The 14542-nt window shown below is 52.2% G+C and overlaps 1 long non-coding RNA gene across 3 annotated transcripts in view; it reads right to left on the bottom strand.

Moving 5' to 3' along the window:
* LOC309451970 overlaps positions 1-14542 on the bottom strand; it is a 626315-nt gene that overhangs the window by 362911 nt on the left and 248862 nt on the right. The window contains exon 1 of one of the 3 annotated variants that reach the window (XR_014186374.1): positions 5008-5056. The exons of the other annotated variants lie outside the window; for them this stretch is intronic. This is a non-coding gene — a long non-coding RNA (uncharacterized lncRNA). Of the gene's footprint in view, positions 1-5007; positions 5057-14542 lie in introns of those variants that run through there. 3 annotated transcript variants of the gene reach the window in all.

The raw sequence follows: 14542 nt of genomic DNA, 5'->3' as shown, positions 1-14542 counted from the left end.
AATATGTACAGAGATGAAAAAATCTCTAATCAGAGTGCTCCCCCCATTTATTTCACAGAAATTTTCATGTATAACAGAAGTTTGAATGTATGTGTACGTGAATAAATAAATCGGTTTTGGATTTCAGTATAGCTTTGATAGTGTCTCTCACAGCATTCTCCTGGACAAGATGTCCAGCACACAGCTGGATAAACACACAGTGCAGTGGGTGAGCAATTGGCTGACGGGCCGGGCTCAAAGCGTTCTAGTAAATGGGGCCATGTTGGGTTGGACACCAGTCACTGGTGGGTTCCACAGGCATCCATCTTAGTGCCAGCAGCCCTGGCTGTACACACAGACTGGGGCATGAGATGCTGGAGAGCAGCTCTGCAGAGGGATCTGGGGTTTCTGGGTGCAGTTCTGGGCGCCACAGGATAAGAAGGAGATAAAGCTATTGGAGGGTGTCCAGAAGAGGTTGGTGAAGGGTTTGGAGAAGAAGCCATATGAGGAGCAGTTAAAGTCACTTGGTTTGTTCAGCCTGGAGAAGAGAAGACTAAGAGGAGACCTCATCACGGTCTGCAGCCTCCTCACAAGGGGAGGAGGAAGGGCAGGCACTGATCTGTCTGGCAACCAATGACAGAACCCAGGGAATGGCAGAAGATGTGCCAGGAGAGGTTTGGGTTGGACATGAGGAAAAGGTTCTTCACCCAGAGGTGCTGGACACTGAACAGGCTCCCCAGGGAGGTGTCATGGCCCCAACCTGACAGTGTTCAAGAAGAGACTGGACAACGCCCTCAGACACACGGGGTGACCTGTGGGGTGTCCTGTGCGGGGACAGGAGTTGGACTAATGATCCTTGTGGGTCCTTCCAACTCCCAACTCAGGCCAGTCTGAGCTGAAATGGCTCCCGAACGAGCTTTGTCTCCCACATTTAAGGCGCAGACACTTCGGGAAAGCCCGGGCGGGTCTGACACGGCCGGTGCCGCTGCCTGCCCACCCCGCTCCGCCCGCCGTGCGGCGCCGCTCCCCGCGGCCCAGCGGCTCCCCCTGGGCCCGGCCCCGGCCCCGGCCCCGTTCCGCCTCGGCCACCTGGCGCTCCCGCTGGGCCCACGGCGCCTCCTTCACCTCGGTCACCAACACACACGGCACCTCCCGCTGCCCCGCGCCCGCCGCCTCATGGCCCCGGCACCCGAGCCCGCCCGCTCCCAACCCGGACCAGCGCCGGGCGGAACTGCGGCTGCACCGCCCCGCGCTGCCCACGGGAAATGGAGCCCGGCCCGCCCGCCGCCAGGAGCCCCGCGACGCACCCGAGCGCTGGGGAGGGCGGCCCGGGACAGGGCGGGACAGGCGGGCGCGGTGGCCTCGGGCACCTCCCCAGCAGCCGCCAGCGAGGCGGAGCCTCCCCTCTCGGAGGCGCCCAGCCCGGCCGCGGGCCTGGGGCAGCCCCAGGGCTCCAGGCGCCGTTCTCTCTCCAGAGCGGCTCCCCCTGTGTCAGGGCCGCCCCGCCCGCCTGTTTTCGGCTCCGGGCTGAGGCAGCGCGCCCTGGCGGTGCCGTTGGTGCCGCCGCCCCGGCAGCCGTTCCTCGGGCTGTTCTCTGCTTGCCCGGTGCCGCACGCCTGGCTGGGGCTGGGATGCGCGGGCCCTGGCGCGTGGGGAACTCGCTGTGTGGGTTTTGCCCCCGTCAGCACAGGGGCCTCCGGGTGGTTCCCGGGCTCTGCGCCTCGGGATAAACCTCGGAAGCTGTGCTGGGCTGACCCTGGCTGGACAGCAGGAGCCCACCAAAGCTGCTCTGTCACTGCCCTCCCCAGCTGGGCAGGAGAGAAGAGAAACAAAGCACTCATGGGCCGAGATAAGGACGGGAGACATCACTCACCCATCACTGTCACAGGCAAAACAGACTCCACCACTGGAAATTAATTCATTACCAATCAAATCTGAGTGGAGTCATGAGAAATAAAACCTCAATCTTAAAGCACCTTCCCAACACCCCTCCATCCAAAGAGCTACAGTAAGAAAAACGTTGGGCAGACGGGTTTTGCTTAAAAAACAGTCAATAAGGTTTGTCTTTGCATTACCAAAGGTTTGTTTCTCAGGCCACAGCTCCTTCAGCAAGGGGGTGGGTATTATTTAAGCCCCGGCAAATGGGTTTGTTCCATTTTTCATTAAAGAAACACTGGGATGGGAGACTCTGAAATAGCCCGATTTTCTGTAATTTACACTGGAGCAATGGAGATGAAGGAAGATGTTCAAGCTGGACGTGTCTCCTGGCGCCATGATGTTGACATCAGGAGCTGGAGGAGCAGTTGGAGCTTTCGAAATGTAACATTCTATACTGGCTGGCAACTGCCTTTGGTGACTCGGGCGGCTGCAGGAGGCACCAGCTACTTCATGCTGGTGCCTTTTGCTGACATTCGGCATTGACAAAATGGGCGAAGTTGGGAAAAACTGCCCTTTCCAGCATTCCCCAAACGCACAGGTAAATGCTGTAGATCTTAGAGTGCTTTGGATCCTTGATTTCTTGATACAGCCGTGTTGACAGGGAGGTCTGTTATGTAAGCGTAGAAGCTGATATGTCTCTCTGGGTCATGGCCACATCTGTAGATGAAATATCGGGTTTTTGGAGGTGGTGGGAAGAGGTAACGATCATCTGAACCGTGGGAATTTCTCACGTGAACTGCGCTCAGGTGCTCAGGGAACACATAAAAGTCATGGGTGAAGATCACTCATCTGTTGTATTGAATTAGGATTATATTGATTTTGAATACGTAGACCACGTTTATAATTTCTGCTTTTAGTTCCTTCCTGAAGTACTGCAAAATAAGTTATTGAGAAGAAAGTCCCACAATGTGTGTTTGCCCTGTATTTAAATTCCACCTGCTGGAAATCCAGGGTTGGTGTTGGGCTCTCCATTATTGCACCCATTTCGACACTGGGGATTTTGGCATTAATGCCCGGGGGCTGGGCTTTGGCTCCAGACCCCAGTGTGTCTCAGGGGATGGCCCAGTTGTACTGACTGCAGTCCAAACGTGGCGTGTTTTGGAGATGCTGCTTTGAGACCCAGCTGTTAATGTCTGAATCTGGGTGAAACACCTCCAAATGCACAAACAGCTGGGAGATGGTGTGAGCAGTGCAGTGACAGCAGTCTCAGAACACCAGTTCCCAAACTTGTAGTTTTTCGGTTTTTGCTGGGAATCTTTCTGGGTTTGATTTCCTGCTCCTATTTCCCAAGGACTCACGTCCATTAATGGCAAGAGAGTCTGGTGTAGGATTTGCACTTGTACAGCTCATCTCATTTGGGATTGACCTGATTATCCTGTTGTGCAGGAAAGGAAACTCAACCACATGTCAGTTCAGTAACTTTCTGCCCAGCATCTCGTGGAAAGGCTTCACTGCTCATCTGGTAACAGTTTGACATCGTGAAAGCTCAACTGACCTAATTCAGGAGAACTTTAGAGTTATCTGGAGCTCATGATAACTTTTAGAGATAACTTTAAGAGCTCTAAAATATCAGAACATGGTCCCACAAAATCTTGGTAATATGGTCCCAGCAGCAGACCGTGTCCTGCTCCATTTAGTCCATTTTTATTGTTCTGCTTACAACAGATGACAACTCTTTTCTCCTGCAGCAGAAGTACAGCCACATCCGTTTCTGGGAAAAACAACCCTCAGGCTGTTCGAGGATCAGTTGTGCCTTCCATCACAGCAAACCTTGAAATATAAATGGACTTTTCCTGCCACCTAGTGAGTGAAAATATTTTCTCTACTATTTGTTCATTAGAGTAAGTACATACACAAGAATGTCCTTGCGGTGCTTAGTAATCTCTATGAAGGTTCAAAATGTACCGTGGTAAATCAATGGCGTAGGATCTGCTACCGCAGTGAGTTCAGAGCAAAGAAAGGACTTGAATAGTGTTGCCATACGACTTTTTGAGCTGCCATGTTACGGATCTTCGTGTTGCAGGAAAGATGATGTCACAAGTGGTGATTCAGGCTGCTGGGATCCACAGAGAAGAAATGCTGCAGAAATCATTTGCAAGGGTATATAATATCTGAAAATCAAATTAGTTTTGGAAAATAAAAAAGCACCATTACAAGTTTTGTTTGTTTGTTTTTTCTCATTCCTTTCTCAGAGGAGCTCTTGGCTTCCAGGAGTCCTGTTAGACGGCTGAACCTGGAGCAGGGAAAGTGTCCAGGGCAGGGCACCAAGACAGGTGTCAGAAATCAGGCAGAAGCTGGAGTGAGAGCAGCGTGACTTGTCACAGATGCAGGACCAAGGGGCCTAAAATCGAGTTGTTCATGGGCCTGAGCTCCAGAGCTGGAGACAGGTGTCATGAGAAAAGTCCAGAGACACCTCTGGTCAGAAGCAAACAGCCTGTGTTCCAGAAATTCCCCCAGGGAAAGGCAGCGTGTCCTGTCTGGGTGTGTTGAGCCCCCAGCCCCAGAGGAGCAAGGCAAGAACTTGGTGCTGTTTCTGTGAGTGCCCGCGCTGCTTTCTTTACAGTTTGCACAAACCCAGCAGCCGCGCCTGGCAGCTGGGGCTCTCCTAAACAAAACGCAGGCACATTTTGGTGTGCTGTGAGTCAGAGAAGATGCCCTAGAGGCCCAATGGACATGGGTAACCTCTAGAAGAGCCATGTCCAACAATCAGAACGAGAAAATAGATCCAACCCTTTTTCTCTTTACTGAAAAATGCATACATTCAAAGTCCATGTGTCCCAGAATAGCACTGCAAGCATTTTAACTGCATTTGTCCTTTTTAATACTTAGAAATCCTGCACAGGCCACGTGCTGCTCCAACAGGAACGTGCTGGGGACACCCGGGTTTCCCATGGCGGCCTCTGCGCTGCCACCTGCACAAGCACCAACAGGCCGGCAGCTGTGGGCTCAGCTCCGGCGGGTCCCGGGACCGGGGGCTCCAAGGGCCTGTTTGCACACGGACCTTTGTGTGCGCGCCCTGGCCGCGGGCGCTTCTCCCGCCCCCATCCCGACCCGCCGCTCGCCCCCGGACCCGCCGCTTGCCCCCGGGACCCACTCAGGAGCCTCTGCTCGGCCCAGCGCTGCAGCCGGAAATTGCGTCACCGGGACGGGCGAGGCGAGCCGCACTGCCGACAGGACCCCACCAGAGCTGTCCCATTATTCGCATGACCCACCAAGTTTTTATATGAAATCTGATTGAGTTGAACCATTATTAAAATAAAAAAGTCTCTGGGTAGCCGTGCCATCATGGTGGCTCAGTGCAGTGGAAAATCCACTGAACTGAAGATCAGCCTCGGCTCTCAAATAAACTTCTCCCTCCCCCGCTCCGCAGCCGCTGAACCCGCAGCACAAAGTGCGATCCGCACGTCCCGCGGTCACACGGTGTCCGCGCTCGCTCGTCACCTCACTCGCTGGCTGCAGCAGCACTAAGGGCCTGTGGATTCCACACCTGGAGTGTTCTGTCCTGTCACAGAGGAAAAGTCTTGGCTGCTGAGAACAGGTTCCATTTTAAAGTCGCTTCCTGGAATCTCAAAACAGCAGCAGCTCTAACGAACGTGACAGACCATGGGCCACGTGCATTTCTCATTATCTGTCCTGATCGGTTTTATCTGGTCATTATTAATGCCAGAAAGAGGTGGAAAGATAAAGATGACGGGTTGTTCTGGACAGAATTACATCATTTTTGCCAAATAAAGAACTGTAGCGTAGTATATGCTGAGAGGGTAGGGGAGGGGTAGGGGAGGACGCGACTGTGAGCGCCTTGGTACCACCCTCGGTGTGTACGTGGGGAGAGGCACAGTGGGGCACAAAAGGTGCTAAGGAGCCATCAACTGCCCTGTTGAAGGCTCTGGATCATGGGGGGATGTGCAACTGCCACAGTGGGGCATTGTGACGTCACTGGTGATGTCACAAAGGGCCCTGCCCAGGCACCCCTATAAAAGCGGGGCCGGGTTGCAGAGCTGCATCCTCTGGCAGGACAGGGCGGCGGCCAACCCACCATGGCCCGGTACCGGCGAAGCAGGAGCCGCAGCCGCAGCCGGAGACGCAGCCGCCGCCGCGGCCGACGCCGCTACCGGAGCCGCTCTCGCCGCCGCTATGGGCAGAGCCGACGCCGGCGGTACAGGAGGAGCCGCCGCTGGCGGGGGACACGGCGCCGCCGCCGCTGAGCCGACCCCGGCACTGGCGTCTGCAGAACCGGCAGAGCCTTGGCCAGCACCACCGCCACACCAGTGCACCACCACGGCTCCACCAATAAAGCTGGAATGATGGCACAACATGTGCATGTGTCTCTGGTGTCCCTGTGGGCCAGTTGTGTGTCCCATGGGTGCGTGTCTGTGCTGGGCACATATATCCCATGGCTGGCGTGTCCAGGGCAAGCACATGTTTCCCTGCTCCTGTACTGGGTCTGACTCGTCTCAATGACCCAGCCCATCTCTGTGTCCTAGGCCATTTATGTCCCAGCCCACCTCCTTGTCCCAGTCCATCTCCACATCCCACCACATCTCCACGTCCCAGCCAGTGTCTGTGTCCACAGCCTATCTCCATTTCCCTGCCCACCTCTAAGTCCCAGGTCATCTCCAGGCCTCCTGGAAAATTTTCCCACAAGGAAAGAGTGGGTGGCCCTGTGGCATCCCCAGGGATTTGGGGCTATGAATTTGCTAAGGTGTGAGGTACTCTTGGCTTTTGCCTTTGCATGAAGTTCTCCCAGTTCCATGTGCCTACCAGGCAGAATCCCAGACAAATGCAGAAGTGGATGGAGATCAAGTCAGAGGTTATTGAGGAAAGCTCAACCCTTAATAGTCCATTGGACCAGATGGGAGGAATCCAGGGATGTTGAGAGACCAGGCTGATGTCATAGCAGGGCTTCTCTGATGCATTTTGGAAGGTCGTCATGACTGGAGAAAGCAAATCTTGCATACATCTAAAAAGACTCAAAAACTGGTCAGGGGAATTCCAGGCTGCAGTGGCAGAGGCCAGGGGCTGCGTGGCTGGGCAGCAGCCCTGTGGAAGTGGCTCTGGTAGTCCCTGAGTTCCACTAGGGAAAGCATGAACCAGCAGCAAAGGTGGCCAACAGCCTCCTGGGCCATAAGAGCAGGAGCACAGCCAGAAGAAGTGATTCTCCCCCTCTGCTCAGCACCTTTTACACTATATCCAGAATACTTCACCAGATCTAGACCCTGGGCAGTGACAGTGAGACATTGGCAAAGAGGAGCCAGTGCACTGGAGGGCCAAGAAGATGGTAATCCTTCCATTGTCCTTCAAGTGTTTTTGTGATTTCCCCAAGAATATCAGTATCTACAGCAACAGAAAAAGCATTCAATTGCCCGGTATAAATATCTGCAGCAAAGAGATCTGCATTTGTGGTAGCCATTTTGGGCAATGGCAATAAATGACTATTTGCTATATAAAGCATAACACCCCATCCACAAGTACATATCTAACATGGCTCAGACAAAAGGCAGGCTTGAAAAGTCACCCTTTGTGTCCCCAGGTGTCATGGACACTGCTGGTTTCATTCTCCAGAGCAGCAGAGGTTGGATCCCCTTCCAAGGATGGACTCCCTGCAAGGAAAGCAGAGCCTGGTTCTGTCCTGGTTTTGTTAAAAACAAGTTTCTCTTTTGGTGAATTTTGCCTGTCAGCTAAAGCTTCATATTAACTGCATTTTCCTGGAGAACCAGACACACGTTTTGGTAAACCTAGCAATGGAATGCAAACTTATTGATAAGCATGGATGGACATCTCGCGAGAGGGACAACGAGAAACCGGTGACCAAGAAACTGACCAACTGTGTATAACATTCCATTCACGTGAATAGTTCCAATAAAAGTGGGAGATCACGAGGATCTCGCCCCTTTTTGCCTTTTTGCCTTTTCCCTTCTGCTTATGGCCGACATTAGGAGAGGACCTTGCTAGTCGTCCCTGCGAACTGAGGCCGAGTGAGAGACTGAATCCAGCTCCACTTGGCTGCAGAGTCTAATCCAGGACTTTGGTTGCCGACTCTGCAGTTGCTGAGACATTCAAGATTGCTTTTGTCTATTTTGTATTATTTTCTCTATTCTTATTAGTAGCATTAGTAAAACACTTTTAATTTTTCCAACTCTCTTCTCTCTGTCCTTCTTTCCTTCCCGATCGCCTGTCCTGAGTGGGAAGGGGGGAGAGGGAGGGGCAAAAAGAGGGAAGTGGGGGGTGGAGAGGGGGTTAACAATACATCTGCCAGGGTTTTATTGTCACCCCACAATCTTAACCCTCGACAGATTCTTACTGGCAATTCACTCAGCATCTGTTTTGATTTATTTGGTGTTTTTCTGTGACCACATTTTCTGCACAGAAGATCATAAACAGAGAACCACTGCAGAAGACATGGTCACAAGGGCCCTGTTATGGCCAAGAAAGCTCATCATGAGTGCTGGAGGGAGCCAGGAAGACGGTTAATAAGCATTGGAATGATCCAAGAACCTCAAAGACTCCTCTGAAGAGTGGCCTTGAGCAGCTGTGACTGGTCGTATGGAGGTCTGGGAAAGAGAATCGGGGTGGATCAGTGAGAAACAAGCTGATGGCTGTTGGTTCCTTACAACCATTTTCCATTTCTGAGTCTGGAAATTGAAAGCAGTCGATTTCTTCAGGTGGGCAAGTAGGAGAAGGAGTTTTCACATAGGAACATGGCAGGAAGCAAAGTCCCTCCTGTGCAAATGAGGGCTGATTCTTGTGTGCCCACCTCAGCCTAGGAGATGGGGAATGCCCACTGCTGGGCGTGTCTGTGCTCAACCATGCCCCAGGAGCTGAACCTGCCCTTTTCCCCTTCATCACTCCTCACACTTGGGTGGACCTGAGGAAACATCCGTGGCCTGGAGGATGCACAAACCTCCTGAGTGAGGTCCCATTACTGCAGGGGAAGAGGGAAGTCTTTGTGCTCCACATGGGAGTACAAAGAGAAAAGGCTGTGTGTGTGGCAATAAGCGTGTTAAAGTTAGGAAGAAGCCCTTAAATAGCATGGGTAAGGTGGGGTCATGCTGAATTGAATTAGGCTGCTTTTTTTTTATTTGAGGCAGCAGAAGGTGGTGGGTGTGTAATTCAGTGCTGGGATATGGAGTGAAGATTCAAGGAATTCTGGAGGCTAGGACAGCTTGGATGTCAGGGGAGCAGTAGCAGGGCTTTGGAAGAAGCGGTTGCCCAGAGAAGTTGTGGATTCGCCATCACTGGATTTGTTCAAGGCCTGGGGATGCAAATCCCCTCAGGTACAATGGAGCTCATCGCTGACGCTGAACTACGGCAGAAAAGGAGGAGTCTCAGGACATCACCTGTCTCAACCGCAGCCATCGAGTGGGATGAGGATGAACTTGTCTGCGCCTGCTTTGTCTCTCCATCACAGAGCGTGGCGAGCAGTGAGGGCAGCCAGAGGTCTGGCAAGAGAGGTTGTGGTGTGTCTTGGTTTTGGTAAAAACAAGACCCGTTTCTCTTTTAGTGATTTTTTCCTTTCAGCTAAATTCTTCTAATGCCTTCTAGGTAACCGCACTTTTCTGAATTTTCGCCTGCATGTTTTTCAGATGCTGTACTCTGAAAGCTGATAAGATGACCAGAGGAATGCTGAAGAAGCTCACGTTTAGATTTATTACTATGGTAACCAAGGTTAACTGATAACGAGACATAATTGCAAGGGGGAGCGTACAGAACAGGTGTCTAAAACTGACCAACTGCATATCCCGTCCCATAATCGTCATGCCTCCTATAAAAGAGGGAGATCATGAGGGTCTCACTATCTTTGACCATGGCCAGCATCTAGAGAGGAACCTGACTGTCTGCCTGAGATCTTAGGCCTTGATCCAGACCCTGCATCCTTGAACCCAGTATCTGGTTTTACTGTGAAGTCCCGACCATGACTTCGGGTGCCTGCCCTGCAGCTGCTGGAGCCACGCCAGCTCCTAGCTCTGCTGCCACTGGAGTGGCGTCAGCTCCGTATGGACATTCAAGATTGAGTTTTGTATATTTTGTATCATTTTCTCTATTTATTAGTAGCATTAGTAAAGCTTTTTAAAACCTTTCCAACTTAAAAGACTCTCTTCCTTCTTCCTTCCTTATCATCTTTTCCATCAGGAGAAGGAGGGGGAGGGATTAACAGAGAGCATCTGTCATGGTTTATTGTTGCCTTGACGTGGTGTCAGCAGCCAGGTGACCCTGGGGACAGCCTGGGATCGTCATGGAAACGCACTATGACATCGGGAGGCTGTGCTATTACATCACCTGGCTGATCCGGGGCTAGGACCTTCCTCAGATCTGCTTTCCTGCTTCAATGTGTGTTTTCAGGGTGCACATGAGACAGAATGAGCATCAGCAGAGACCAGGGGAACTTTCCAAAGCACCTGATTTGTACACTGTCTTTGCACTCAGTGAGGGAGGTGATAAATGGCACAGTAGTCACAGGGAAATGCTGGGCAGCAAAGTGTTTGCCTGCTGAGCCTGGACAGGCTGAAGAGGGTCCAGAGAAGAGCCACAAAGATGATGAAATGACTGAGCAGCCACCATATGAGCAAAGGCTAAGAGATCTGGCCTTGTTCAGCCTGGAGAAAAGGCGGCTCAGGGAGACCTCAGCACCATGTTCCAGTGTTTCCAGGGTGGCTCCAAAGATGGAGACTCCCTTCGTACAAGGAGTCCCATGGAAAAGATGAAGGACGATGGGTACAAGTTAATCCTGGGGAGATTCCAACTGGGCTCAGGAGGGAAATTTTTCACCATGAGAACAATCAGCCATTGGAATAATAACCCCAGGGAAGTGGTGGATTCTCCAACGTTGGACAATTTTGAGATTCAGCTGGACCGGGTGCTGGGCCAGCTCATCTAGACCGGGTTTGTATCAAGAGAGGCTGAGCCAAGTGATCTTTGTGGTCCCTTCCAGCCTGACATTCTGTGATTGTATGAGAATGTACAGGTGTGTGTGCAAATGTTTGCATGTGCATGTGTATACACATGTGGGTGGGTCTGGACGTGTGTGTGTGTACATGGGTGTGTATGTGCACGAGCATGTATCTGTGTGGGTGCATGTGTACATATGTTTTGGGGTCTGTGTGCACACACATGACTGTGTGTGCAACCAGGTCCCAGGAGCTGAGCTGCCGTGGTGGTCTGTCATGGGGCATCACACTGACAGGCATCCACATCTGGGACGGACACTTCTGGGGGTTACGGGCTTCTCCAAAACCAGATTTCTCATTGACCTAAACTACGTCACTACCACCACTACTACTACTGCCAGCAGTGACCAGGCCAGGGCTGACAGGCTCCACCTCCCCTAGGGGGCGCTCGGCTGCCACGCCCACATGACGAGGCATTTTGTCACAATGTTCTGGTACCGTGGCGTGCGGGGTCAGTGGTGCCACTGCACATGGCAGTGACGCTGGTGACAGTCGAGCTCAGCCTGCGCTGCTGCCCCCGCCCCGGGTCACCCGTCCCCATGCTGCTGTGGGCCCTGGCCGGGCACGGCGGCCGCAACACCATGTGCTGCAGTAGCCACCATTGCGGAGCAGGGACCGCCTGGCCCAGCCATGTCCTGTATAAAATGGAAAAATGGAGCAGAAATTGTGAAATACACCTGGCATGTGGCACCTGCCCGCCTGCTCAGGGCCACTCTTGGGTGCCTTCATAGCCCAAAATCCCTAGGGATGCCACAGGGCCACTCACTTTTTCCTTGTGGGAAAATTTTCCAGGAGGCCTGGAGATGACCTGGAACATAGAGGTAGGCAGGGAAATGGAGATAGGCTGGGGACACAGACACTGGCTGGGATGTGGAGATGTGGTGAGATGTGGAGATGGACTGGGACATGGAGGTGGGCTGGGACATAGAGATAGGCTGGGACGTAAATGGCCTGGGACACAGAGATGGGCTGAGTCATTGAGACAAGTCAGACCCAGTACAGGAGCAGGGAAACATGTGCTTGCCCTGGACACGCCAGCCATGGGATATATGTGCCCAGCACAGACACGCACCCATGGGACACACAGCTCGCCCACAGGGACACCAGAGACACACGCACACGTTGTGCCATCATTCCAGCTTTATTGGTGAAGCCGTGGTGGTGCACTGGTGTGGCGGTGGTGCTGGCCAAGGCTCTGCCGGTTCCACAGACGCCAGTGCTGGGGTCGGCTCAGCGGCGGTGGCGCCGTGTCCCCCGCCGACGGCGGCTTCTCCTGTACCGCCGGCGTCGGCTCTGCCCATAGCGGCGGCGAGAGCGGCTCCGGTAGCGGCGGCGGCCACGGCGGCGACTGCGGCTCCTGCTTCGCCGGTACCGGGCCATGGTGGGCTGGCCGCCGCCCTGTCCTGCCAGAGGATGCAGCTCTGCAAGCTGGCCCCGCTTTTATAGGGGTGCCTGGGCAGGGCCCTTTGTGACATCACCAGTGACGTCACAATGCCCCACTGTGGCAGTTGCACATCCCCCCATGATCCGGAGCCTTCAACAGGGCAGTTGATGGCTCCTTAGCACCTTTTGTACCCCACTGTTCCTGTCCCCACGTACACATAGTCGCTCACAGTCACGTCCTCCCCACACCACCCTGACAGAGCTTGACTAGATACACAGCATCTTTGGTTTTCAGATCATTGTCCTGACTCGGTCTGCAAAGGTAAAGACTTTTCATATTTAAAGCAGATTTAAAGGCAGATTACAGGGAGTGGCTGATGGTGCTTTAAAGTATTTAGTCATATCCAGCTTGTGTACGTACAGCATAAAAACCATTCTCATGGAAAGAGATTTGTATTTTAGGGTTACTCAGTACAAGTGTCTCAGGTAGTTGTTATTTTGTTTGGGCCGTATGCAAAAGGTCACAAGGCTTTTCCTCCTCATCCAGAGACCGATGTGGTGTAGGCCAAGGCAGAGCACGGGGGGCTCCAGGCACACACTGGTCTAGGAAGCTTTTCAAGGCTCTTTTCACATGTCATTTCATTTGAGTCTCTCTGCTCTGCAGAAAGTGAGTCAAAGGAATTCCTGTGCCCCTGGTTAACTCAAACTAGATGTTTAGCTGAACAGGGCAGATACCACTTGAGTTGGAGCCAATTCTGCTCTGCTTGTGAAAGCAAGCTCAAAAAAACCCCAAATGTCTGTGATCCAGATTCTAGCACTGCCTGTTGCATTTGCGTTTCCATGTAAAGCACTGGGCAGCTGAGAATTGTGGTTGTTGCCGGATTAAGCTCCAAGAAATAGTCAGAGGTGGTGGATGCTCTTCTGTGTTCTGTCCCCCTTGAGCACCAGCAGCACAGGTGAATCATTTTCAGGTAACAGCCATGGCAGTAATGGGGCAGAGTTTTCATGCTTGGGCTACATGGCTGGTTTGTGCCCGGGGAAGCGCATCAGCCTTTAGAATCTGGTTTGTGCAGGTGAGACGCCTGGAAAGTGAGTCAATTTTCTCCATGCAGTTAGAAGCCTTTCTTTTTCAGAGCTGGCACCGTCGTTGTTTGGATTTAGTTTGAGAACAAGAGGAACACCCGGGACAGAGTTAAAATTTTTAGTTGTTGGTGTCTGAGAGCCAAGGTCTGAGCTCTGCCCACAGGTGTGAGGAGCTGGGAAGGGGGGATGGATGGGGCAGAGCTCGACTGACACCCAGACTGGTCCATGAGAATATTCCATTAGCGTCATGCTGTGTATTTAAGGAAAGTCAGGATCTTCGGGCTGGGGTTTTTCTCAGAGCCAGGACAGAGACCTGTTCAGGGCAGTTCTGTTTGGGAGTTTCTTTATTCCAGCCTTTTGCCATACTGCCATTTTGCAGAGGCCTCTGGGCCTTTCTGCCTTTTTCCCTCTTGTCTCCGGGATCGGCTGTTGGGACCAGGTGCTGCTTCCTGGGACCGGCTGCTCGGTGCAGATGGAGTTGTGAGGAATTGCATCAAATGTCTTCCATTTTCTATTCTATTTCCATTTTATAGATATTAGTAATAGCAGTATACTAGTGCTGTTTTGTTATTTTATTAAACTGTGTTTATGTCCATACAAGTTTCTCTCTTCCCTTTTGATTCTCTCCCCTATTTGGGCATCGTGGGGCAGTGAGCGAGCGGCTTTCGCTGTTATATTGCTGGCTCAAGTTAAACCACAACACCTTGAAATCCGGCTGGTGACCATGACCCAGAACACGTTGCCTGCTGTGCTCACTGGGGCCGCTCAGAGCTGCCGTTCCACCATCCTGCCCTCTTGGGCTGCTCTTTCCTCCTGTAACTATCAGAAATAAATTACTCAAAACACATAATAGGAATTGCTGATTTTCATTCTCTGCTCTGTTTAACTCAGGTAGAGGCTGGTGCTGTTGGGTTGGCAAAAAGAGTACTCGATGAAGCTACGAATTATGATTTGGAAAGAAAAACCTTCAGGAAACCGATTACTGAAGTTAAACATATAAATATAACAAAAAGCTATGTTTTCGTACCAGATGGACTATGAGTGAATTTCCAAGGTTGTTCCTTGATATTCAGGACCTGCGATGTATTATATCTCTGCAATTGCTTGGGTTGTGAAGTATGTAGGTCAGCACTAAATAAATCCAGCTACGCAGCAACTCCTGGGAAGTGAAGGCCAAGAGCTGGGAAGCGATAAAAAGTCACCACGCTAAGAGC

Source organism: Streptopelia decaocto (genome assembly GCF_964273445.1).
Source record: "Streptopelia decaocto genome assembly, contig: HAP1_SCAFFOLD_45, whole genome shotgun sequence".
NCBI lineage: Eukaryota > Metazoa > Chordata > Aves > Columbiformes > Columbidae > Streptopelia > Streptopelia decaocto.
This window is presented reverse-complemented; position numbering and strand designations above follow the sequence as displayed.